Source organism: Corvus brachyrhynchos, unplaced genomic scaffold (assembly GCF_000691975.1).
Source record: "Corvus brachyrhynchos isolate BGI_N302 unplaced genomic scaffold, ASM69197v1 scaffold115, whole genome shotgun sequence".
Lineage (NCBI taxonomy): Eukaryota > Metazoa > Chordata > Aves > Passeriformes > Corvidae > Corvus > Corvus brachyrhynchos.
Window position 1 is genome coordinate 412,873 of NW_008239553.1, and position 27,619 is coordinate 440,491.

Sequence of the window (27,619 nt, forward strand, 5' to 3'; positions counted from 1 at the left end):
ATTCTACCCTCCACATGACTATTTCCACATCTTTTTGCATCAACTGATTTTAAACAAGGATCAAGAGAAAGGTGGGCCAATTTCTAAATGGAATTAAGGAGAAAATCCAGAAAAACAAAATCTGAAGTTGATTCTTTTTAACTAACAGAATAAATGAACTCACACAGACAACACAACAGACAAGACACACTGAAGAGCAGCATCCAAGGCTCAGAAGACAGAACATGCAAGTTCCTCGAGCTGAGCAGCCTGTGAAAGCTCTAAGAGGAAATGCCACATTTAACAAAATAAACAAAGCTGCCAACCGTGAAATGAGGATGCTTCACATTCAAGGAGAAAAATTCAAATTAAAACACCCCAAAAGCAGTAAAGTTAAGCATATAAATGTGCACTTTTGTGTTACAATGCAATTGGTCTGATGCTCTTTGCTTTTATTTGAGTAGTAAGGACTGCACTAGGAAGGATCCTCGTGGCTTTGTCCAGGTACACATTGTGGGAATGTCCACAGAGAAACATGGCAGTGTTATCACGAGGTGCCTGTCTGAAAACACCATACCTACACAGTCACTACTCCTGCTCAAACACGGGTTAGAGCCACACAGGCTGACAAGCAGTCTCAGCAGACAGTGCAGGCCAGCACATCGTGAGTCCTCCAGCACTGTTTTGTTCTACAAATCCAGATCTATGAGGCTGCTCTATCTTATTTTTATATATGCACATAAATATATAAATAGGTATATAGACACATACACACATATATAAACACATACATATTTTTAGATAAACACCTAAGGAGTACACCTAAAGAGTAAAGACAGTGTGAGTCAGTGAATGATATACCTTAAAAGCTGGAATTCACTATGTTTATTACCATGCTTATGTGATTCATTAACAGTGCAGTGAAAACTCATTATCACTTTTTTCACTTTTTCAACAACTTTTCTACACTAACCCTTAATAAACAGATCTAATCACTTTTTCTCAGTATGTGAACTTTAGTCATAGAAAATACACACACAAATTATTAATTAATCTCTCCTCAACATCTACTATATCTGAAACATCTGGCATTTTTCCTCCCAGTGAATACAGTTCCTACAGGCTTAGCATTTTAATGACAGTTCCTTTAAGTCATTCCAATTTTCAACACCAAATCATATTTTGTGCCTTCAGATGGCTGCAAAAGGAAACTAAAGAAAATCCATCAACTGCTAACCCTTGAACAGGTCTGTTGGGACAGAGAGGCTCAGAGGGGACATGCATTCCTCTGTTTCTTGCCATCTTCTGCATACTTGTATTGGTCTGCAGGACTGTTACAAAACAGCACAGAAGACTGCTTGAAATCCATCATGAGATATGAAGTCATCTGCTTTATACAGTTCCCAGTGGGCAGCATGCATAGAGACTATGCAAAAGAGGAAATAAATTCCTGATAAAGGGATCACATGCTGTAAGAACGCCTCTTTTATTCTCTACTACCAGAGATCAAGGACTAAGGGAAGAAGGATTAACTATTATTTGCCCCCCACAATAAAAGGTTTCCTATAACTCCCACATAGTATAAAGCTGCAGAGCTTCCTAAAGCTCCCTCTGTGGGGACCCCGGTGTTAGCCTTTCCATTATAAACAATAAAAAGTGTTTTCTCACCTCTGACACTGAATGAGTCCTATTTCCAAAACAGCTGTCTTGCACCATTTGTCACTTAAGAGAAAGCCCTGAACAAATGGAGAGTACATTGACCTGTAGCTAAGAAAAATGTTGCTAAGATGCACAGCTTAATTGCATCTGTCAAAAATTTATTCGAGCTCACTACACCTGATGAATCATCACCACACACTCGCTGACTGCCAGACTGAACTCTTTAAGGACAACAGAAGTCTTGGAACTCATCCACCGAGAAACCTTTAAATAAAAGTCTATAAATAATAACAAATGTATTATATGGGTTGTGCTTCAGTCTTCCTCAAATTTCACAGAAGGGTATCATCAATTCCTCCTTCTACCCTTCAAACTTTATTGTATTACCTAAAATGGGTACCACAGCAACCCTCCACAGCTACATTTCAGCTGGAAGATAAGCAAATTTTATTGGCTTGTATTTATTTTGCTGCATATTCAGTTAATACTTGCAGTATGTGATCAGTTACTTCATCTGCAGTATTAGGAGTAGGCAACATACCCCCTTAGAAATAACTCACATTTCAGTGACTTCACAATGAGCTTTCTTGTAGGAAAAAAAAAGCCAATTTCATGTTGAAAATATGGCAATTCTATGAATCTTGTAATGATGTTCTAATGGAGGTTTGTAAACCTAGAGCTAAGAATAAGGAACACCATACATGTATTTGTCAGCTGTTTTGACTAAATGTTTTAGTCATAATTAGAGATAACGAATCACAGCAGAACTCCAGATGACTTCTCTAAGCATGATCTGGTTTTCCAGATACAGCTTGGTAAGCAGGATGCCACAAAAAAAGCCTATCAGAATACACTGAAGTAGCAGGGACTTCTGTTAAGATTAAATTTAAATTTCTGTCAGTTTTTTGATCATTTTTCTTCTCTCTTCAGTCTCATCAAGGTTTGCCTATAGTCTCTCAGAGTCTATTCACAATATATACCTGGGCTATACAACCTCCAAATTCATCTCGGATTTCTGCCCCATCACCCCTTCCAAGCTTAAAGGCAGGTTCTGGCTATCAGTCTCCAGGAGCTTATGTGAAATGCAATTTCATTTCCATGAAGGTGAAGGAGTCTTTTACATTCCACTTGAAATATTTTCCCATTTGCAGCAATTATTCAACTCCTTTTTAAACCAGATCTTGGTCAAGCTACACTTTATTACTGATCTGACTCTTTCAAGTATCCTGCTTCTACAATAAGCCACTCACAGCATGTTGATACGGTTTACATGCTACATAAGGCTCTAACCTGTATTTTTCAAAGTGTCCTTATAGTCTTGATTGAGGAAAAGTTTCTTTCCTAAATAATCAAGCACTTCTGCTCTTTCACTGATGAAAAAAAAAAAAAAAAAAAAAATCTGTGCAAGAAAGAGGTGAATTTACAGCCAGAGCTCCTTTTCTTTTGCAACAGTGTAAGACTGTTCATTTCTTCCAGAAAAAGTCACTTGATCTCTCCTTGACTGACAAGGAGCTAAAACTCATATTCCACCTAGAACAGATAAGACTTTGCTCTACAGGTTGTAATAACTGTGACTGCATGTATGCGGCCCTTCAACATTAAAGTTAAAATCCTGATCAAAGAACTCTTTTTTGGTTCACTGCACATGAGTAAGAAAAGTCACTTGACTCTTCTGCATACCAGTCTCTGAAACATGGGAGATACTGATGTTTACCTCCTCATAAGAAAGTCAAAAGCTTGTTAAGTATTTAAGGATTACTGCACGGCAGATGCTAAGTATTTTCAGTAGGATTTCACACCAGCAAGATTTTAATTACAGCAGTTCCTCATTTACTAGATTCCCCGATGAACTGATAGGCAGACTCTCACTTATGCACAGCTGAATACCCAAAATGTCAACGAGGGTTGAGACAGTGCTGTACACAACTTCAACCCTGAAGTGTGCTACACTACTTGGGTTTTTTTGCATACACACACACAAAGACAGCAGATCATCTCTGCTTCTCTGTGCAAGAGAGAGGAGTGACCCCACATGAGACTGATCACCATGAGGTGTTCAACCAAATTATATCATGCTCATGGCAATGCCTTGAGCTAAGTTACCTACATGAGTTTTATGGCTAATACTGACCTTTGCAAAAGCAGGGTGCTCTACATGTGTCAGCCAAGGAGACAGAGGCTCATTCTACTGAGAATTTAACTACAGCACTTTCATTTGACAAATCTGCAAACTGAACACACATCCAGTATAGCGGACAAGCTGGCAAAGCCTCCCACAATGCTACTGCAACTTCCCAGGCTTCTTTCACCTTGCTACCAAGTTACCTAGGCACTGCCTCAGCATGGACATTGTTTGGAAAACTTTACTGCTCCTCAAACTTCTCTTCAAGGTGATCCTTAAGCTTTAAATTTAGTTAAGCAGCTGCACTGCAGACTTACTCTCAGCTGTAGTTGATCAATTTAGCATGTACTTTATTCATGTTACAGTGACCCAGGAATTTCTCACTTGAGCTCCAGGTCTAGCAGTGGTAGAATAAATTCTGTGCAACAGTTGAAGAGTCAGTGACTGAGCTGAAGGAGAGAGACCCTCCAGGTCGCCTTACACCGGTGTCACAGGGAGTACGGACATCTCTGGCCTTGGCAGCAGCTCCCCCCTCTCTCCCCGTGCAGGCAGGCAGGTGTGAGCTGTCTCATGCATCCCAATGCATTGATCCCTGCCTCAGACTTTTTGCTACCACAGGAGACAATGATCTAAGCACCTAAGAAGTCACTGTCTGGCACCTCTGATTTTATTACAAAGTGGCTTGGATCAAGAATGCCATCAAATTTGCTAATAGAGATTATGAGCTGTGCAGCATAAACCATGCAAATGGTCACTTTATTAGCACAACCATTATTTCCAGGCAAGGCTGCTCAGCTTCAGGAACTTGTTTCCTAGGCATCCTATAAATCTGGGGTTCTAACTTTTGCCCCACAGCTTCCCCAGGCGACACAGGGCACCAAAACTCGTCATGTGGTACTTGCTTTTATAAGTGAAAATTCTCCTTACCAAGGCAACAGCTACCAAAAGCTTTCACAGATGCTGCTTGTGCAGGATTACTAAAACAGTTCCTGAACAATACCCTTAATGAGGAATGGTGAGACTTAATTAAAGCATAAAATAATTAAAAGGCAATCAAGAGCAATGAGAAGTTTCTGAATATTTTCTTCTATATTTAAAATGTAACGTGGGGGAAGGGATTGCCTAATCTCCATGGTTTTCAAACAGCTTTTAGAAAATTAAAGAATGAAGAAAGTATTAGACAAAGATGTGTAATAAAGGTTTCAACAAAGCAATCAAATTATCAGCTGATATAATAGAGATAAAATACTCATTTTTCATGCAAATAAATATCCCCATCTTTTCTCAGTATATAAATGAAACATAGTAAGTCCTGGGATACAAATGCATGAACACCCTGCCCATTGGTCTCAAACACACCCTTGTTCCCTTGAATTTCATTTTGATGTCCTGGGCTCACAGAATTTCCAAAACATAGTTATTTCAAAGGAAATGGGTAGCTGGAGCAGGAAACATTCTCTAACCTTGAAGAAACACCTTGAGAGCAATTCAATTTGAGCTGATTTTTTTTACTCCTTTCAGGAGAAGAAGAGAGAAGAGAAAATGGATTACAGAACACTTTCTATTAAATTTTATAGCAGTAACTAAGGATAACACTTTTACCATTACAGTGAACAAGTGTTTAAAAAACAAATTCTTCCAGTTTCATTACTTTAAAAAGGAAACCTCTTTCTTTAAATCCTGAAATATGGGAGGGGGTTGGTTTGATTTTGTCAGTGGGCTTGGGGGTCAATTTTTTGTTCATTTTGGTTGTGGGTTTTTAGTTTTGTTTTGGGGGTTTTATGGTGGTTGTTAGGTTGGGGGGTTTTTGTTGTTGGGGTTTTCTTCCCTTTTAAACAAGCTCTGCCTACTACTTAAGCACTGAGCGACTGGAAACAGCAACTGATTTGTAGGAACAAATCACACCTTTGCAGCCACAGCAACTCAGGCTGCTTTGCTCTGTGTTATTCCTGGTGTGCACATGATGGTACTTATAGAGTGAGCATGTGGGAGCAGGGTGCAGGACATCCTAACTGCTCTTACTCCCAGGCTCCATCACTGACCACTACCTTGCAAATATAACAAAGAATTAAAAGTCTGAATTATGTCATGTTTGCATTTTCTTGTAATTTACTCAGACAGCAAACTCTTCAAGACAAGAAGAGTCTTCCTTCCTCGCTTCACAGCATCAAGCACCAACCGGTGCAGAACATGATTTGTTCAACACAACACTACTTCTACACAAACAATAAAACATGTGAGCTCCAAAACTGAACCTGTGACAGGGAGAGCTAAAGACAGCAGAAGAAAAAAGACGTTTATCAAGTTTATGACATTTATTATTTTTCTCAAACTCGTGCTGGCTTTGAATGCAAGTACCAAAGAAATATAAGCAGGCAAAACACCGAGTTGTGAAAGAGTTTACCTTCCTCTGGTTAAAAATCTAGGTGCTTTTTCGATGTGAGACCAGAAAAAGAAAACTATCCTGGGAATAAGCTGCAAAATACCTCTACTGAACCCCTTCCTCTTCATCACAGCTGGCACCCTTTTGCCACAATCCTTTACAGTTCTGCTAACCCAAGAAAACATTGATCACAAGCTAACCCTGGCACCACCACACCCTTTTCATTCTTCTGTAATTTCTCCTGGAGGGAACGTGTCCTTTGGGATCATCAGCCCTCCAGAGAGAGGATCTGGCATGCAGTGTGTGTACAGCAGTTCCCACACTAGCTCTGACCCTGGGCAATGCGCTGTTAAGGGTAGTTATTTAGAAAGCCAAAACCCACAGAACAACACTTGCAGGCACTGCCATCTCTTGGATTTCAACTTATTCCTATCACCATGTTTTAGAAGGACTCTGTAGCAAAATTTGTTCCAGATATTTGTTATTTGGGGCCCAGGAGATCATTCGAAGAGAAAGAAGCTCGAACTGGTCTTGAAGTCAGCTTTAAAATGGGGATCGAGTGACAACTAGTGGAGATTTTCCTCGGTGCATCGCCGTGGATTTTTCTGCACAATGTAATCTGCACCAAGATCCCGTTTCACTGAAATAACACAGATGCAATCTAATTACGGAGAAAAGCTTTGCAGAAAAATGTGCACACGTCTGTGAAGACAAGGGGAATGGGAATGTGTTTCCGTGACTCGAAGCTGTTCAGATACACAGACTCACACACAAACACAAGAAACCAGCCCCGCAGGAACGTGGAAGCAAAGATGGTAGGAGTCAGAAGTTAGGAGAAGGTAGCATTACCTTCCTCCCGCTACATCCTTAAAGAGGATGTACATTTCCCTTTCCTAAAGAGTTCCAGCTGACTACTACAAGCTTATGGCTCCTCAGCTAGAGGCTGGGGTTGAACTATTCTGTTTTACAGCCCATGAATCTCTCCAGTCTGTGTATGCTTTTACACTCAACAATATGATGTAGCAGTAAGTTCCACAGCTCCGTTCCATGTTGCAGGAAAATGTATTTCCATTTACTTAATATCTACTACTTATTTCATTGGATAGTTTATAATGCCTTATTTATGAGAAGGTGAACCTTCATTCCCTAATTCATCTTCTCTTCTTCCTTCATGATTTCATTAGCCTTCTCCTGCGACCTCTAATTTACCTCTTTTCCAGGCTGACGAGTCTAGAAATTGATGAATTCACACACAGCAGAAAAAAAATCTTTCATTTTATTTGCCTCTTTAATCACCTCTGAACACGGTGCTTACTCTTCCAAAGACTTATTAGGAGCAACTTTCCCAAGGCAGCATTAGCTGAGGTATGACTCATCATCACTATCCTCACGTACTTTGTGGGGTTTTTGATAGGGAAGGGAAGAAGGTTATTTTCTTTTTACATGCAATGCTTTGCATTCAGTGGTGATTCATTTTAACTGTCATTTTATCACCTGGCCACTCAGTATAGAAAGAACCTCTACAATACTTCAAAGTGCTTTTAAATCTGGCTACTGGGATTTTTTTTATAATGCAATTGTGATTTATTAGTATCAGGCCCTAGTAAAGTACTACAGCTCTAACACAGCCATCAAAACATTAGGAAAATAATCCTCCCACACAAATAGCTAAACAAGGGCAAGAAATTGCAACAAGATCTTTGAGGAAGTTTTGGGAACTTACCCTGCTAAGGTTTCCTGTCCAAAGCACTGTTGTCCTTGTGCACTGACAACTGAGAAAGCGATGGCTGATGTTGTTATAACAACTTCTGAATTTGGTAAAAGAGGGGTGGGAGTGGGGAAAGGAAAGAATGGAGGGAAAGTGACAACTATAAATGTTTTTCAAGAAGCCTCAATTAACATTATTCACTGCTTGTCACAGAAAGCTGAATCTTTAAAGTGCTTTAAATCATAACTAAAAGAACACAGAAAAAGTTGTAGGTCTGTCAATTTTTACTATTATTGTAGGTCTCCTCTTGAGTGTAAGTGCCCTGTCATTACAAAAAAAAAAAAAAAAGGACAAACTAAGTTTCTGCTCCTCCTGACTGCAGAAGAAAGCCTGGTAATAATAAGCCTAAATGTTCATAAAGCAGAGGACAAATTAAAAACAAAACCCAATACTGTGAAATAACCCCACATTTTAAAAAATATCTCCTGCTTCTGAAGATATGACTCATAATATGACTGTTTGTGGATTGGCTGTATCATTACAATGAGAGTAGCAAATGTGTCAATTAATTTATTAATATTTGCTGTTTCAATTTTCATGGCTGATCGAGAGATATGAACTACTGAACAAGGAAACAGTTTAATCTCTCTCCAGAACACTTCATGTTTTTAAATCATCTCTCCATTCAATCGACATACTGAATGCAGCCAGCTCAATACATGAATGTAATAAATTAATGTGGGCTACAGAGAAAACTCCAATTCTGTAGAAGCTGAGTGCCTGTGTTCAAAACAGGAGCAGGGACTTTGCAATCTTGGTGCAAAGCACATGTCACTGGCCCTTGGTTCTACATTTTTCCTTTAGTCTAGCTGCCTGGTTCCTCAGGCTCACCAGGCTGCAGTCTGTTCCCACGAACACTTACCCAGCCAAATGCTTGAATTGTGACTACATCGGTGAACCATCCTGATACAAATCCTGCTCCTGTAATCTTCCTCCCAGCTGCCAGGGAAGACTGAGTTGATGGTCTTTGTTTAGCTGCATGCACATCCAAAGCACCCACTCCGCTCCACAGAGGAGTCCAGTGCCACATGAGATGAAAAACAGCCATAAAACACGAAGGAGTAAGATGGAAAGTGACATCCACATAGCCAAGAATAGAAACCACTGGAAAAAACGGGGATAGAAAAGCCAGACATACACATAAAGAAGCTGCAAAAATATCAGTGGGACAAAAGGTAAAGAGGAGCACAAAGACAACTCACTATAGCAACTAGGGATTAACAAGGAAGGATCATAAGAGATGAGCAAGATAAGCAAAGTACAGAGTGATATGTCATCCCTTCACAAACATAGTATTGGGGGAGTTTTGATGTAGATTAAGGGCAGCCACAGTCACCCATTTACACCCTGGCTGTACCACGTAAAACCCATGGGTACATCGGAGCTGTATTACAGTGGCTTTGTCTCCAAGGCACAGCTAATGCTGCAGCACTTATTAGCATCAGGTTGCTAAAACATGAAATGATCACTGCACAGGTGAAAAAAGGAAGGCTCCCAGGAATACATCTCACCAAGGAACAGCATGATCCTTATCTCGTGAAGCAAAGTAAACAGAGCAGGACAGATTCACCGAGAACGATAGGTTATGAAAGGTACAGTCAAAACCTATGGAGAAATCAATGAAAGATTCACAATCCCATGCAGATTCTCAATCAGACACTTAGTTGTGATGCACACATATCAATAACAGAGCTACATGTATCATTTGGCCACACTAGAAGGAAATATTTCCCAGGTTAGAACAGAATTATAGCCAGCTAAGGTAAAAGCATTAGGAGCAGATGCTAGCTCGTCTGGGGGAGTGCAACCATTGGGAGGAGGTACAATACACAGTGTCTTATAAACAATAATTTAAAAAAACCCCTCCATGTGAAGCCATACATGAGAAACACATAGATTCAACACCAGGGACTTTATTCAATAATTCTACTTTAGTCTCTTTATATATACAAACAACTGGGGCAAATAAAACATAATGAGACAAAAAGCACATAAAATTGTTTACCAAGGGAGTGGAACAGAGAAAAATTCTCTTTTGGGGGGCTTTGGTTGCTGTTAGTACTGAAACCAGAGCCAGCACTATTTCTCTCATCAATGAAGGAATGTGCGCTCCCTCTTATGCAAAATATAAATTTCACTGTGCTTTTCCATGGCAAGAGAGAAGGACAGAGCTTAAACAAGCTTATAGTGACCAGCACTGGAAGTAGTGAAGGAATTGTTGAGCATTCCTCCATATTTTGCTAAGCATCTTACCAAACACAGTGGGCACTAAGTTAGGGGGACACTGGCCCTGTCCTAAAGGACTTGTCAACTAAGGTCCCTGGGGGAATTCATACAGTCTGAGGGAGACATGTGAAGGAGCTTACCACGATGGCATCACTCCCCAACTGAAAGCTTCTTAGGAAGGCACCCCTTACTTAAGGCTGAGGAGTGCTGAGCAGAGGCAGCCTTGCTGGTGCTAGAGGAGCTGGAGCAGAGTGGCTCAGCAGGGACCAGGCCAGCCCCAGCAGGCAGTGCTCTCCCCCCTTCCACACCCTGCTCCTCCCTGGGCAGCAACAGAGTACTGACATAAGCAAAAAAAAAGGGGGACACAGGCAGTTCTGACACTCAGCAGCTTCTCCCTTGAGCTTTGCAGGTACGCTCCTCCCTGGGCAGCAACAGAGTACTGACATGGGCAAAAAAAAGGGGGACACAGGCAGTTCTGACACTCTGCTCCTCCCTGGGCAGCAACAGAGTACTGACATAAGCAAAAAAAAAGGGGGACACAGGCAGTTCTGACACTCAGCAGCTTCTCCCTTGAGCTTTGCAGGTACTCTCCATGTAGCAGCTGTCTCATCTCCCAGCTTGCTGCTGGCACAGCAGAGTGCTATGGGAAGACTGAGAATGAGAAAAGTTGTCAGTTTTGGTGACCTTTAAGCAGAGCTCCTCTTGCCAGATGTGACATGGAAGAAAACACGAAGGAGGTTTTTTGGAACTGCATGACAATGAAGACTCAAGGCTGACAGAGCAGATGGGGGGTGATGTCTCAGCGCTGCACAGGACAAGATACACAGGGCAGGGGCGGGCTATGAAGACCTGACAGCAAAGATGAGTGTTCTGCACTTGGGTGGTGCAAAAGGAAGCCCTGTGAAGTGGTAGAAAAAATGTTCGAAGTAATAAGCCAGAAACACAGTATTTGTAACCATATTCTTGGAACAGGGAGAAAACATACAGCTGTGACAGACAACGAACTGTCTCAGGAGAAACACAGGCCAAAATGAAGTGCACAACCAGACATTTTGCAGATCGCTGTTGTAGCACTGTGCCCTGGCGCCTCAACGCCGGCAGTCCTGGGAGGATTGCATTTTAAGTACTGTCTGAGCTTGTAGTCAGCCAGCCACAATGGACCTGAGGGCACAGCTGCCTTCCAGGCAGCCAGTGACAGCATTTAAGTTCTTTGTTGTCCCTCCCAGACACAGAAACAAAACCAACCTACTTTCATCTAATTTGCAACAATAGAGCATGGTCCTCAAAACTCATGTTCTGGCCACTATTCCCTCATGCTCCCCATTCATTTCTCAAGCCACCCAGGGCTGCACAGGGCAAGGCCTAGGAATTAGTCCATCAGACTCTACAGACTCCTTGGTCACAATGAGACACAGCTCAAGAAGCCTAAGAACAGAAGTACCATCTTTCCTGCTGTTCACTGTGAGGTAACTACTGTATCTTGACACCTCTTCATCCAGCAGAACTACAGATTGCATCAGCAGACTACAGACTGCATGGCAGTTCTGCTACCAATCCTATTCCAGAACCACTCGAAAACTTTACAAAGTCTTTATACACTGTACAAAGTACAAGCCCAAAACCAAGCTCAGAAATTCTCTCCTTGCTGGCCACAAAAGTACATCATACTGCTTCACAACGAATCTGCAGCCAACTGAAAATACTCAAAACAGAGAGTGAATATATTCTAATAGAAAAGCAACTTGTTCTGTTTTCTACCTCACAAAAACCCACTGCAGAACTGCTGGTTTCCACAGTAGTCCCAGATGCTGAAATGCAACACAGATGTGGCCAGTCAAGGGATATACATCAGGATATCAGATCCATCAACAGATTACAGCAAATCAAGCAGGTTATAGAGTGTGTGCTGAGACAGTTGTTTTTCACATGTCCTCTCAACTTGCTGCAGCCACAGATTTAAGATATGGACTATCTATGGACTCTTACAGCTGGATAGACCAAGAATTTGTTAGCACAGCTCTGCCCACAAGAAGCCCAAACTCAAAGGCAGACAGAGACCAGATTTCCCTCATGAAAAGACTCTGTCTAAATACCATGCCATGATGCCACACTAAGAATGATACACACCACAAATTCAATAAAAGTCATAAGCATAAATTATTAATTATTGATATTCAAGATTATTGCTGACAAAACATTTATCCTAATAAACACAAGGTACACCAGTTAACTCCAGAGATTCATGAAAACACCTTAAATGTGTACACAGAATGAGTAAGCAGTTAAGCAGTAAGCTTAAGGGTGGAGCAGGAAATAAGCAAAACATCCTAGTCTGTACCTCAAAAATGTAGATGCTAGGGTGGGTATTTTGCTTCTGGACAAAAATCAGCCATCACATCAGGTTGTGTGGCTTTTAAGTTTAATTTACAGTATGATGCTGAGACAAGACTTTATCAGTCACTTGGTAAAAAACAACTTGTACAGAACAAATACAGACCACAACTGGGATTAAAATCAGTCTCAGTGATTGAAAAAGATGAGTTTTTTGAGTAGCAAGATGATGGCAGCTTTCTTCCTTCCAAGTATTTGGATAAATTTTAAATTTAACTCTAAGCTCTCCTTTTCCTACCTCTTTAGCAGCCAGCTTTTTGTAACTGGCATAGCCAACTTCAAGTCTCCTCCACAGGTGTCCTGGGAATAGACATTGCAAGCTCCTGTACTTTACCTGGAAAGGACACTGAAACTCTGAAACAAATAAAGAAAAAAACTCAGTCTTTAACTGAAGTGGACATGAAAGAAAGGGAACTTGGCTCAGAAGGAAATTTTGCAAGTCTGAAAGAACTATATGGATCTGATATTTGGAAATGCTTTTTTTTTAGTATTCCTTCAGCCACCACTGATGCTTTCAAGAAGTGTCTGCTCTTTGTGCTCTTTTTACCTACTATATAATGAAAAAATTCAGAAGCCAAATAAATATTTGTTTTCTCTTACAAGTCACCTTTAAGATCACAATCCATCCTGACATCAGGACAAGGAGTTCATTTTAAAGTTTAAAGTAATTCATCACTGAGCTAGAATCTAAGCTGCGCCAAGAATAAATGTGCTTCAAAAATATGTAGTTGCCAAGTCTTTACAGAGCCATTTGAAATGTCTAATGCAATCATAGGATTGTAGTTTGCTTCCACTAGAAAGGCTCTTACATTTACATTAATCTCTGGGAATTGTCCTGCACTACAGAAAACCACTGAGTGCTCAGATTATTGGTTTGACCACATTTGAGCTGCAGATTCTGACTTTTGACTATGTGCTTGAGCAGAAACCTGTGTGTGACACCTCTGTACCCTGACATAAAGCAGTAATTACCCTGTGATGAGAGCCCCAACTGAGAGCATGTCCCCACTGATTTAGAAACAAATCTTCAGGATAAATCCGAGCATCTTTACAAAGCCAGACTTGGAGGTAAAAAGAAGACATAGTTTTTTATTGATTTTGCAAAAGAAGAACTGAAGCAGGCAGTTTTGATGTACAAAGTCATGTAGGCACCTAATCCTCCCAAGATCAGTGGGAGTTAGAGATCTACATGATTTTTGCAGATTTGGCCACAATAGATATGTCTATAATCACACCAATGAGATTTATGTTCTCCTGGGCAGTTGGGGATCACCCTCGAGCCGCAGCCCTCAATCCCTAACTCTCAGCCTCTGGCTTCAGTCCTTTCCAGAGAAACCAGATTGCTCTGAAGGCTGTGAAGCTCCATTGGGACAGGAGGGCTGGCTCACGCTCTGCCCCTCTCTGCAGCATGGGCAACTAACCAGCCCCTGTCTTACAGGTGATAGATGTGCTTAGCTGCCAAAATCTGTGTCAGAGCCCCTGAATCCTTGCCGGGGAGCTTACATGCTCTCTTCTCATACGCGTCTTGGAAAGCAGCAGGGCACTATCCTCTTGTTAAACAGGCCACAGAAACCTAGTTACTGCCTTACTCTGAAGGGAGAGGTAGAATAGCTCTAGGTCAGGATTAGGAATATAGGCAGACTAACGTGGGAAAATCTGCCCTGTTATTATCCATCTTTTACATCAGCTCTGCCAACTTTGCCCATTTCATCTCATACTTGACACTTCACTAAGCACCTAAGCTTCTCAAGAGAGATCAATGTAAAATAATCACACTTTTATTAGAGGTTCTGCTTTAATTTCAATTTTTGGCCTTCATGTTTGTAAAGAAAAACTAAGTGTGACCTTCAGTAGGGTTTAATGCAAAATCCCCTGGAAAAAGCAGCCTATTGTGATCGTGTGATGCCTAGAATGTCTGATTTGGGGATGCTCAGGGACGCAGAAGAGAGGGACAGAGGGCATCAGTCTCAGGCATCTACAAACTAAATCATGCACATAAGAAATCACAAGAGGAAGAGTTCAAATCATGGGACCATTTTAGGAGGGCTTCTATTTGGGTACTTTGTGAGCATGCAGTCAATCAGCCTTGCAGATTTACTATACCTCATGCACATGAGAGCTGGCTCAGTGCATTACAAACCAGATTGTAGCAGATACCGTGACATTCAAGGTGGCACTTCCAAGAAAAGGCTCCAGGGCACAGGTTTAGGTCTTCTGGGGACACATCCAGAAGAGACAAGAGGTGCAGGCAAGTACTAGAACAAACACAGTGCTCCTATCTACGTACCTGCAGCCTTCCTGGCCATCAAGTTCTTGTGACATGGCAGAAGATCACATCAAAACATTAAGCTTAGGATTTCAAAAGTCATGATATGACAGCATTCTGATAGTAAATGCAAACGCCATTCAAAAAATTCAGGAAAATTCTCACAGCAATGTTAAAAATAACATACGCACCATGTGGATATGTTAATGTGCTGTCTTTCAGCCTTGCACACTGGGCGAGGGGATGGCAGGGCTATTTTTTGTGTGTGTTTTAAGAACAGTTATGACCTTAAAAATAGTAATTCCTGTTCACTCGCTCTCCAGAGCTCACACTCATGATTTGCTGCCCCTTACAGGGAAGAAAATATTTTTTGTCCTCAGAATGTTAGCAATGCCATTTCAAGCATTCTGCTACCAGTGAAAGGTGCCATGTCCACAGCCCCATAAACTGAAATCCTCCCTATTGCAGCTTCAGTCCAGTCATGCTAACACACTGCCCTTCAGCCACTCTTTGGCATCGCCACTGATTTGGCTCCTCTTAAGGAGCATTAAACTGCTGACCTCTCTCTCCAGATGACCCAGTGTGGCTGTGCCAGCTGTGCCAACCAGCTGGCCCTGGCATCACAGCTCTTCATTTAAGCCACTGAAGAGCTAGGACATGGCAAGATTGGACAGCAACGCACATTAACAAGAAGGAACACTGACTTTCAGGGCTGAAAATCAGGATAGATGCGTGAGTTTCTCTTGAAAGCGTGTTGTCACTGAACAATGAAACACAGCACGGGGATAGGGTGATTTAATACTGCAGCATTTAACTCTGCTGCTGCTAGAGGAGATGTTCCCCTTCCAGCCTGGCAGAGCAGATTGCAAACCCTCGACAATCTTCACGCTCACAAAGGGTGCTGAGAGGCACGTTTACAACCTGGACTCCCACCATGCACTGAGTAGCTGTGAAACCTCCCCTAAATCTCCTCATCTGCATGCCCTGGCCTGTGCTACCCAAAAGATCTCTGGACTGCATTCAGCTCTGGTTTGATTGAACGACAAAAGCACGGTTTTGACAGCAGATGCTACTGGAATAGATTTTGCAGCAGACCACCAAACAACAACAGGTAGCAGTAATTTCAGGAAAGTATCACTTTAGTCCTTATACTGGCCAGGCACTCAGTATTTAAAGACTATGTGGCTGGTCTTTGCTCTCATTCAACAGAGCTCTGAAGAACAAGTACTGCATTACTTTGCCTCATTGAAGCTTCAGCCCAAAGTTCTCAGTACCTGTAAGAGCAGTGGTTTGATTTGAGTCCCCTCCCTGAAGCCAAGATTCATCACTTTCAGCAAAAAGAAAGGACAGTATGGCTGAAGCCCCTGGGACTCAGAACACAAGATGAAATGGAAATATTCTTCTTTTTTCTTTTTTTTTTTTGTTTCTTTTTACAGGTTTCTATGACCAGTACAGTCCAGATGAGACAAGATGGGTTCTAAAGAGGAGAGGTCCCCTGGTACAGAGCACAGACTGAATGTTATCAAGATGGTACATGCCAGTCATTAGGATGTTAATTGGCCCTGACAGGGCTCTGGTGACTGAACATCCACACTGTCACTACCTGGAAGCATTGCTGCAGGGAACAGCTCCAAGGAGCCTAAAGGAAAGAAGTGGGTGTGAGGAGCTAGAGAGATGAGGGATGTTTGTAAGCCTCTACAGCTGTCTGCATCACGTATTTAAACAAGGGGGAAAATAATTCTGTCTTTCTACACTGCACTGATAAAAAATTCCACTAAAAAAATCACTTTGGGTAATTTACATTTAAATGGACTTTGCACACCAAGTAGATTATTTTGCTGGTCATGTTTACACTTCTTTCCCTGCTCCCCTTTCCCAGGACTCCATCTTGTCTCCTGCACCATCTTTTCTTTCTGTCTCCCAACCGATCCAATTAAAACACCAAAAATAAATTAACTTGTCAGATTTCCCCACCACCAACTCTCTCCTACTGCTCTATTCCTGTCAAGAGCTTTACCTCATCTTGAAAAATTCTGGTGTGCTGATTGTTTTTGTTTACTTGCCAAGGTGGCCAGATTTGTCTCTACGAACTAGATTTACAGCACTTTCAAAGCAGGGAATCAAAAGCTTCTGAACAGCTCACTGGTGACCATTTCCAGTTTTGTTGGACAATGTTCTTGTAAGGCTGGGAGAGCACCAAAGGGAAGGTGCAAAACTGAGACTAGATTATTTGCAAATTACAGAGAAGGCTGAGAGTTATCAAAATGTGGATTGCTGAAAAATAAATGTTATTTGAACAAATGTTATTTGTGTTTTGCACTTCACCACAAATAACCAACAACACTGACTCACTGAACCAGTGACTCGATAGCCTAAATGTGACGAGTTAGCTGCATCCTTTAAGGGACCAGCTGTGAACAAGACAACACTGCTAGTGAGATACCAGAACAGACACTTAAAACATTGGTCCACAACCCTGAATCACAGGTCTGCATTTCATCCAGGCCCTGAGCATGTCAGATGAAACCAGAGGAACTGCAACCACATTTAAACTATGACAAAAGCAAGGGTGGTCTGGAATAATGTTCCCAAACAAATAAAAAAAGTGTTTTTCCTTACAGCCACAATCAACTGTCCGCTTTTCTTAATCCCTCACTACCATAATACCTTGGCAACCCAAAGTATTATCTCCTTAGAACTTCAGGGGATACCAACCAGAACCAAAGCGGCTGCCCTGTCCACACCAGCAAACTACCCAGGTGTTCCTGCACAGCCTATTATGCCCCATAAATGTCAGTTCTGTGGTCAAAAAATCTGCTGTGGATGAGAAGATCCTGGCAGAAATTATTTGAGACCTTCCACATGTGACCAAGATGATAAATATTTGCAAAGCATGTAAGTAATCCCTCCTCCCTTGCATGCCATGCGAATTCCAAGCCTTCTAAAACATGCACACTCTGAGATTGTGTCAAGGCTATAAGACGAAGGTGAGGAGGAGAGGGAAGGGGGGAAAAGTAATGTGCAAACTAACTTTGGTTACTGGAATTCCAGCAGTGTCTACTAAAATGACAGTAGAACACAGAGGGAAGGAAAATAAAGGGAGGCAGGGGACAGGATGCAAAGCTCCACATGCTGTGTTTTGTACTGGCATTGCAGGAATAAAGCTTCTCCTTGAAGCAGTTTGCAGTGCAAGCAGACAAAGAACAGTGGAGAAGAGACACAGAGGTGTAAAGCAGCTGGGATTTCCTCTCCTCTAGCATGAGCCAGGAGAATGGAATCCCATTTTGTCACCCTCTCTGCTCACCCAAACCCTGGCCAGCAAGCCTCAGCACAACTCTTCCCAAACAGACTGGACACAGCCAGAAGGATCCTGCGGAGCCACGGAATTTGTGCCTCTCTGCTGCACGCTAGACCTCACCTATACAAAACACATGACTCAGGAGCCTGTGCTTCCTATTGTCACTTCCATCAAGCCCCTGAAACCAGCTTTGCTTTCCCCTGTAAATAGGTTTCATGCCTTCATAAAATGGATGTATTAGTCATGAATAAAAACCAAAAAGTTACCGGGGAGGGAAGCAATACTCAATGTACCACAGTCAATAAAAGACAGAAGGAAAGAAAAATATTAGCTGGAGAGTTCCAAGAAGGTTAGGGTTACAAAGCAGCAAAATATTGGCTCTGACACAGGAAAAGGCTCTTCTGAATACTAATGTGTTCTGCACAGTGACAAAGAAGCTATACTTACCTCAAAGGAGATTAAGTAATACATAGCAACACCTGAGGAAAGGGAGGAAGGTAGAAAAGAAAGGCAAGCAAGCATAAACACAAAGAGAATAAGGCACCTGAAGTCTTTTTCATATAGCTTCTTCTCCTTCACAGGGGAGATTTATATCTTTTCCTCGGAAATTCAGCATTCAGGAAAGTGGACTTAGTATAACTCCATAGTAATACCCTCTTTTCCAGGCCCCAGGAAACTATAATACTGATTTACTGGTCAAAGAAATAAATGTGCCTTAGAGTTCCATACAAGGTCTTTCTGAAGTTAATCCAGCTCTAAGATGGATAAGAAAAAGTGGAAAAATACCGCAGAAAGTATTTGTGTAGATAAAAGGAGCTTTCTAAAGGCCAGTGTTCCTGTCATGATGGAATAATTTTCATTCTCCAGATAAAGAGCTGGAGAATAAAAGTAGAGAAAGTTACAGCACACAACCAGCTCCCTGGGCACCAGGACATGTTTGCCAGCTGGGGACTACACTTCAGTGAAAATGCCTGATCGGTTAAATTTAAAACTGGATATATTTCATGCAGGATTCATTTGAGCCAATGTTGACATCAACATCTGACACTACAGACAGTGGAGAGAAACAGTCACTTGCAGGACAGGATTCATCTGTTTCTAAAGCAGTTGGCTAAAGCAGGGTCAGATGAACTATGTCCTAAAATATCTTTCCCTTTCCTGTCGGGAAGGAGAGCCCATAAAAGTCAGTCAGAGGCAGACAACTGGTCTATAGGCACCTGAAGCTAATGGTGGACTCAAAGCATCAAAATGACTGCGCAGATGAGATTCAAGTACACACACAGAGTTTGCAGAAATTAATCCACTTCTCACCATGACGACTGGAAATCTTACTCTGGAGAACGCAAATACAAGTCCCAGGCTTCTATGCAATCTGTGTTACCATTTAAAATGGATCAAGATGCAGCCCTTATAGCTGTAGAGACAGCTTTTTAAATGCAAGGAAAACACAAGTGGAAGCAACACTATTCTTGAGCCTACAGATGGATACAAAGAGGTGTTAGTGATGCTCGAGACCATCATAGGAAAATTCACGAGACTGACAGTTTTGAATTGTTCTCCTTTAGATTCATGTCAACAGTGGTGTCCATAAGTTCCTAATCCTGGGTTTAAATGCAGATTCCAGGAGCAGAGGGGAAGACGATCAGCCCCAGGTTTCTGCAAAACAACATTTTTATTTTATCAGTGAAAAAGGCAAATAAGTCCTTAAGTAGAACCTAATGATGTAGGCTGCAAATGTCCCAATACATGGCCTGGCAGAAGAGCTCATTTAGCCCAAACTGAGGAGCCCCTAATAGAAGTTGAACCCTAAAGCTGTTCCCTTATCTCTCTCCTGACAGGTGCTGCTTTGTCCCATAACACGGATGGCTGGGAGCAGGTTGCAAGAACAATCCACACAGCCCACAGCTCCTCTCCCTGTTCACTTGGAAGGCGTTCTCTGGGAAAAGCACAGGTGGGACTGTGTCACCTTCACCAGGACACCAGCAGCCCACTGCTGGTCACTGTGTTTCTCCAGGTGCTACTCAGGGAAAGAAACAGCCTGTGTGCAAGGATGTTTCCAAGTTTCACACCTGGGAAACACTACAGCTATTCCAGATAGACGACTGCACTGTGTATGCACGAAGTACAGCTCTCACCATAAACTGTGTTCCCTCCCTCTGGAAGGGCTGGGCACAGCTAGCATGAAGTCTCTATTCAGGAGCATTTACTAACACAGTGATCAGTTATTCCACAAGGACTGAAACCTGTCTGATCAGGAACCATTTCTTGTCCTGCAGTTGCACAGTGCTTACACAGCATGAGCTGCCAGTTGGGGCTGGTGAACATTGCTGTGGTACAAACAAATAAAATCAGCCTTATTCAGAGCAAATTCCAAAGCAGAGGCTGTTTGCTTGCCTGCATTCTAGGTTAAATACAGAGGGCTGGGCTAAGCTCTCAATTCAACGTAAACCAGACAATGACCTTCTCTGACAAGGGAAAAAAAAATAGCTATGGGGAAGCTGCTTCAAGACTCAAAAACCAGTCATTTATTAAAACTGAGAGATTACTTCTCCCAATTGAAGGCAAACTCCAGAATAATCTCCTCCATGACACATGAGAAACTGTCCAATCTTAACCTCCATTTCAAATGCTAATTACTCTCCAGAATCCTAACCTGAATTTTTCCTAGCTTCCATGGAGGATAAAAAAAACAGACATGTGCAGAGATCTCCATCTTTCCCTTTCTAAATTTACCTGAATTATGTAATTGCACTTTTAAAGGACTAGAGCAAGTGACTAAAAAAATAATGCAGAATGAACTAACGCTGCTTGCGACAGTGCAGGAAAAGAATACTTTTAAAAGCAGAAGAGCACTTCCTCCCTCCAAAAAAACTTGAAAAGGTAGAAGACACTATAATTGCATATGTGAAAAATTATTCAATGACAATGGGATGTATGAAAAGTTATTTTAATTGCTGAGTTTATGATGTACTTTAAATGATGTAAAGGATACCCAGAGAACAAGGATGGCTATCATCTAAGAGAAGATGTACACAGTTAAAGACATATACCTTCTTAACATACATATCTGATAAATTATATACACATACTGGCAGTGTAATCTAGCAGGAGGGGTTCACAGGCATTTTCTAAAGGCAAAACCTTGTCATTGTGAACAGATTTATTAATAATTATAAATGAAATCATGATTATCGAAGTTAAGTGCCTGCAAGCATTTTGCCAAAATTATTTAGCTCTGGACTAAAACCCCAACAGACAAGGAAAGACCAATTAATTTTCTCATGGTAGGATTTCAGTTAAAATTCAGAAGGCAACTTACATCCACTGAGGTTTTGGGATTTTTTTAAAAGGCATGGGGTATTCACTCAATTGATTTTAGGACAAATGTATTTGTATTACTACACCTTTAATCAAGACTTTAGGGTAAGGCACTGTGAAGCAGAAGAAAAACAGTCCTTATGCTGAGAGCAACACAATGGTTCCCCAGCAGAAGCTCACAGGAGCAAGATAAATGTTTGTAGCCTCTCCAATAAGGAAAATTACTGCACTCTGAATGCGAGAACAGTGATATATGACAAACAAGGAGCTCAGTCTGCCAGAAACCTTGTGTTTTGTTGTTCCAAAAAGGTTAGAAGCCACTAATTTAGAGTATATTACAAGAGACAGTGTGGAACAAAAACCAGTTACTGTGAGAGCACGAAGAATGAAAAAAGAAAACCACAGCCCCCCTGACCAGCATTCTAACAAGGAATATTCCCAACAGTGAGAGAGAGTCTTGCCAGATCAAGTGGGTTTTGGGACGACAAGCTAATCTCCACTAGCAGCCCTGTGTGACCATCCCTGTAAGCCCAACGGCTAAGGAATGAGAGAGAGTGTCATTGGAAGAGTTTAGGAAGTCCAAGAGCTCAGCAGGGCCGGGCACAGTGTCACCCAGTTTAAAGGCAGACACAGGGAGCAATTGTGCAGTTCACTCACGGACAGGCAGCACACTGGCAGCGCAGCCAGGTAACAAACCCTGACGCTGTGCACAGCGGGCTGTGCCTTGCTTTTCTTCGGTGCCAGCAGAAGGAAAACAGCACTACACCAAACAGTGGGAGAAATCCCTCAAATCTTCATGATATACAAAGCCTGAAGGAATGCACATTACAGAAAGATTTAGTTTGCTGGCATGAAATCAAACGTATAAACCCAAGATTATTCGCAAAGATCAAGACAACCTTCAAAGAAGCCAGAAATCCAGGGGGAAGCAAAGTATTTCCAAGTAGTTCCACTTTTCTCACACAAGCCAGGGAATCTCAGAGAGAGGGTCATAAATAATGGACTTTATTTTCATTCTTTGCATATACTCTTGCTGATGCAGTCCCTAGTGTCATCGGGCGATGGAAGCTGATAGTGAGTCATTTTTGGATACTCAAAGACACCTTAAAAGGGATTTTTTCTTGGAATAAGAGTGTTTGATTTCTGAAATACAAACTATTTTAATTTACTAATTGCTTTACATAGCCTACAAGCATTAGAGCACTTCTAAGAAAAATCAGATTTGTGATAATAAAAGCCTCTGTAAACTAACAAGGAAAAGCATTTCAGGATGCAGTGACTGAAGGCAGCATATTCAAATTAAGGTACCTAGTTAAACATCAAAGTAACCAGCCATTGACAGAACTATCCTCATACAGAAAGAGTCACCATTACTTGGTATCTTCAGAGCAAGACCAGAGGATGTTTCTCAAATATACACACACACACACACACACATATATATATATATGAGATCATGCTTAAGCCACAATTAATAGTTAGATGTTGAAATCAGCATTAATGCAAGCAGCCCTTTCTCAGACATATATTGTGAGTAATTCTGGTCACAGCAAAATTCAAAGACAATTTACTGAATTGAAAGCAGATGCGTGGAAGCACTGGTAAGAATAAAAGGCCTACCTCAGGAAAGTTTGACTTGTTTAGGTTGACAAAACACAGCACAATAGAGGACAGGATCACTGCCTGCAAGCACACTTGAGGAGAGGGAGCTGCAAGAAATGCAAAGAGACATTTAAACCATAGGATTATCTTGGAGCAGAAATGAGATAAACAACCACGAACTCTTCTCAGCTGGAGGTCAGAGGAATCCAAGTATGAAGTAGCTGTGATCTGGAGCAGCCTCCCAGTGGGAGAAGTCAAAGAGGAGAAGAAAGCAGATAAAGAGAGAACCCGAGAGTCCACAGAAAGGGCTCTGGCCCCACGTTGATCCCTCAGGAGCAGGACATTTTCCCTGGCACTGAGGCTTGAAAGATCAGGTTGTCCTTTCCAGCTCTAAGCTTACACACAGAATTCAGTAACTTGGTAACAGGTTATCACTGGAAGAGAAGGATTTACATGTTTTGGGGTTTTTTTCCCTGTGTATTTCTAAAACAGGGAAGTTTTTATTTTCTTTAGACACAAAGGTAACGTCTGTTTTTCATCGGTTCTCCTACAGTGCGGGAGAACACACAGCAGGAGCAAAACATTGCAAGAAGAGATAATTTAGGATCTAATCTTGAGTAACCTGTGCAGTCAGACAGGACAGCATGAGGAGCTCTACACTCCACCACCAGAGGTGGACTTCACAGATGTTCCACTGTCAAGATCATTCAGCTCTTATCAACAGAGGGAGGGAGAACTAACATGTACGGAAGAATCAACATCAAAGTGCAAGAGAGTCAAAGAGCAGCAATGCTCTGCACTGGCTTCTGGGTTATCGTCCAATCTCAACGTATGAGGTATTTATCCTTCCTTCTACAAATCTGATCCACAGGCCCTGGATTCACCCACCCTTTCTGAAGCACACTGAAGTCAGTATTCATGCAAGTTAAAAGCCAAAGTCACATCAGCCTAGTAAGGAAACTGTTGGAGCTGGTCTTGCTCTCTCTGCTTCAGAAGCAGTTTACCATAAAACCATCAAAACATAGATATCAGGAGTCAGGAGAGCTGGATTACCCTCCTGACAGTTCACCCCAAGCAAAAGTCATAAGCTTTCCATAACCACCTCATTGTCTCCAACGCCCTCACTCACTCCCTCTACACAAAGCTTCCCCTCTTTGGAAAGTGTAAAGACTCTTCTGTGCTCAGAACTGTAATGTGAAAACAAAATTGTGTGTTAGTGATATTTAAACCAATTTAATGAAGCAGTTTCAATTCCACCCTTCCTTCCTCCCAACTCCACCCTCTCCTTCGAGAGGGAAATTTGTTTGGGTTAATATGGAGGGAAAAAAAGCAAGCTAAAAATAGCCTCCTTTTGCCTTAAAAAAGTTAAAGCTATGAATAAACAGCCTGAAACAGGAATGCAGTTAATCTGCCCACCAAATTCCTACACTGTTTTCTTCTTCAGCTTTCCAAAACATTTTTATAAGGATCAAACACACAGATCTGCAGAGCCAGTGGTATCCCAGAACTGCCTGCTTCCATGCTAGTCAGGTAACTGGTTTTGGCATGAGGAGGAATGGTTTGAGACTGGATGAACCGAAGATATAATCTCAGGACCATTAAGTACTACAATATTTGAGCAAATCTCCTTGCATCAGAGGAATCAGTATGAAAAAAAATGAGAAAAATCCACCAAGAGAACAGAAAAGCCTTTCTTGTTTCCCTTTAACTGTGCAACAAACTGCATTATCTCCTAAAAATCTACCTTGCCAGTAAAAAGCACTCACACTGTTATCCCTATCTTAGACCCAAGTCACATCTGTCCCTGACAACAACAGCTGTCAACACTGAAAGAGCAGGGTGATCAGCCATCCTTTTCACCCTGGGCTGGAAGCCAAAGCAAGGATGGCTTATGTATTTGCAGTGCAAAACCAAACAAACTCTTTATTCTGTTCCCTGTGCTATGCCATTAGCAAGCAAGCTGATCAGCCCCAGGGAGTATCCTTGCAATCCAAATATTTGAACCCAAACTTAATTTTCCCCTATTTCCCTTCCACTGTATCACCAGCGAGCTCCAGGTAATGCCATAAGAGTCACGTGTACTATGCTACCAATGCAGACAGAAGCCTCTTGGCAGGGTCACCTTTCACTCGCAGTTTCCCATAGCATGAGGCACCACAGCATGCTGCCCTGGAGTGCTACTGACACCACTATGATACCTGAAAGGAGTTACATTTTAGAAAAGGAAACCACCTCCCTCCTCTTACAGCAGATGAGCCCTCTGTAAGGAGAAAGGAAATGTCTCACTTTCATCTCAGAGTTCAGAGGGAATGTTTTATAGCTGTCAATCCTATCAAGATCTCATTCACTGACACACCAGGGACAGCAACTATTCGGAGGTAGGGCTGTGCAGCCATGAAATAGCCAGGTTCTGAAAAAGACTTTGCCCGGTGACACTTGGAAAGCCAGGTAAAAGACTTCACTATGACCCTAAAGTAAATGCTGAAAGCCAACATGCAACAGGCAGGCCAGAGGAGTTAGGCAGATGAAGCTACACAAGGCAAAGGCACATGAGGAGCAAGGTAGCACCTGCTAATGAAATTCCAGGTGAGGAGTGTGAACCCAAGCTGTCTCACCTCTGGTCCAAGCACTTTCACTCAGAGAGGCAAGACACACTCAGTGATCAGAGTGGGATAGTGGATGCTGGGATCTCATACTCACACATTGGCATCACTGCCATGATATACCACCCTGCATTCCCCATCCATATACAGTGCTTATCACGTCACCTTGACTGCTAAAAAGACTTCAGGGATACTATTTAGGCGGTGCAGAAATACTAGAGAAAGACACCCTGGTTATGTTACTTCTTCAACCACTCTACTGGAGCATTCACTTGTTGTGTGTTTACCCTCAGCTCCCATCCAAGGTGGAAAGTGTCCTTTAAAAGACAGGAAACTGGCACAGAGACTAAATCATACTACTGAATTCTCAGAGGGAATCTGTAAGCAGATCATGGAGCTGAAACTGGACTTGCTAAGCTCTAAGTTAGCTACCAGACCATTCTCCTTCCAACAGACACATCTGCCAGCATTCACTTGTGCAGCTTGTTTGGAAAGTCTGGTGGCTCAAAAAAAAGAACAATCAAGTGAAAGCAGAAAGTCCAGAGTGATGTGGGTTAAGAAAGCAAATTCATCAGCAGGGCTACCAATATCCACTCTGCACCCAGCATTGCACCAGGGCTGACCTGCTCTGCACAGAGTCTTGCTCAAGCAGGTACAACTGCAGACTCCTGCCTTCTCAAGGGTGCAGTAGCCAAATGTTGTAGCACACAGAGGTCTTTGACATCACTCATCTGCAACCTCATCCCTCTGTTGCTGGCTAGTTTTAAGTGGAGGTGGCTTCCCTGGGTTCAAGAGGGATTCAGCTTTCTTAGGGCACTGTAAAGAATGAGAAGGAAATGGACACTGACTCGAGAAATAGAAAACAGGCTTCAATGTGTGGAAACAATCCTGCTTTTGATTAAAAGCAAAAAAACTTAAAAGAAACCAGCCTAGGGTGTTTCTTTACAGAAACACCAAGTCTCAGGCCCCTCTACAGCACTCAGCTCAGTGTATCTCAGATTGTGCATAAGGTCACTGCCCACAATGACACCCCTTTACAGTGACTCTCTTAAGAAAACACCCATAATCACTACAGTTGATTTGTCAGAAATACGAATTGATGTAAACCAGAATGTTTTTGCCTCAGCCAGTAGGTTCTGCCCATTATCTATCCATGAACCAAGAAGCTGCTCCTTTGAGCAGTGTTCTCCATCATCCGAAACACCAGCACCAAGTGTTTTGAACTTGGATGCAGAGAAAGGAGTGGAATTCAAAGAGTTAAGAAGTCTTGGCTGCAATTATCAGGAAGAACAGTGGTAATGCAAGGTACAACCATGGTCCTGATCAATATTCCTAATTCAGAAAATATGCTTCTCAGGGCATGTCTGCAGCACTGGAAGCAGTCTTCCAGCTGAACAGTTGTTTTTTCCTTTAATTCAGCCTCACTTTTAACCACTCTTGATTAAAACGATTACTTTCACTCAATATTCAATTTCTGACAGGTAATATTCTCTACATATGTTGCAAGCTGGCTCCATCCTTACAGGCAAAACACAAGAGCTCCCTAGAAGCAACTTTTCTTATTTTGTAAGTCATGTATAATTTATGAATCTGCAATATTGACACAGGCTAGAAATACACATGCCAAAATCATGTCCTATAAGCTTTCAACAGATTCTAGGGCATTTTCCTCTTAAGGCATTGCTTACTCTTGTTACTGCCATTAGTTCTCAGGAGAATCCATTACCTGAGCACTATTAATTCCTGTACACCCAATCTGATAACCCAAAATCTAGACCACATCAGCATTCAATGCCATTTAACTGTACAGGTGTCTGACAGCCCCTTAAGCACTTAGAGGGTTTTTTTGCTCATTTAAGTCCTCAAGTTTTCATCAAAACAAACACCGCCACATGCATAGATGTGCTCCTGCCTTTCTAGTCTTGCAGATGGATTCATACACAACTCTTCCAATTCAGAAGACAATTCAGCTCTTCCAAATATTGTCTGAAATTGTCTGAAAAT

The 27,619-nt window shown here is 41.9% G+C and overlaps 1 protein-coding gene across 3 annotated transcripts in view; it reads right to left on the reverse strand.

Annotated features, from left to right (window-relative positions):
* TSPAN4 (tetraspanin 4) overlaps positions 1-27,619 on the reverse strand; it is a 405,419-nt gene that overhangs the window by 326,264 nt on the left and 51,536 nt on the right. The window contains exon 1 of one of the 3 annotated variants that reach the window (XM_017741868.1): positions 18,637-18,740. The exons of the other annotated variants lie outside the window; for them this stretch is intronic. The gene's annotated coding sequence lies outside the window, so the exon portion shown is untranslated. Of the gene's footprint in view, positions 1-18,636; positions 18,741-27,619 lie in introns of those variants that run through there. 3 annotated transcript variants of the gene reach the window in all.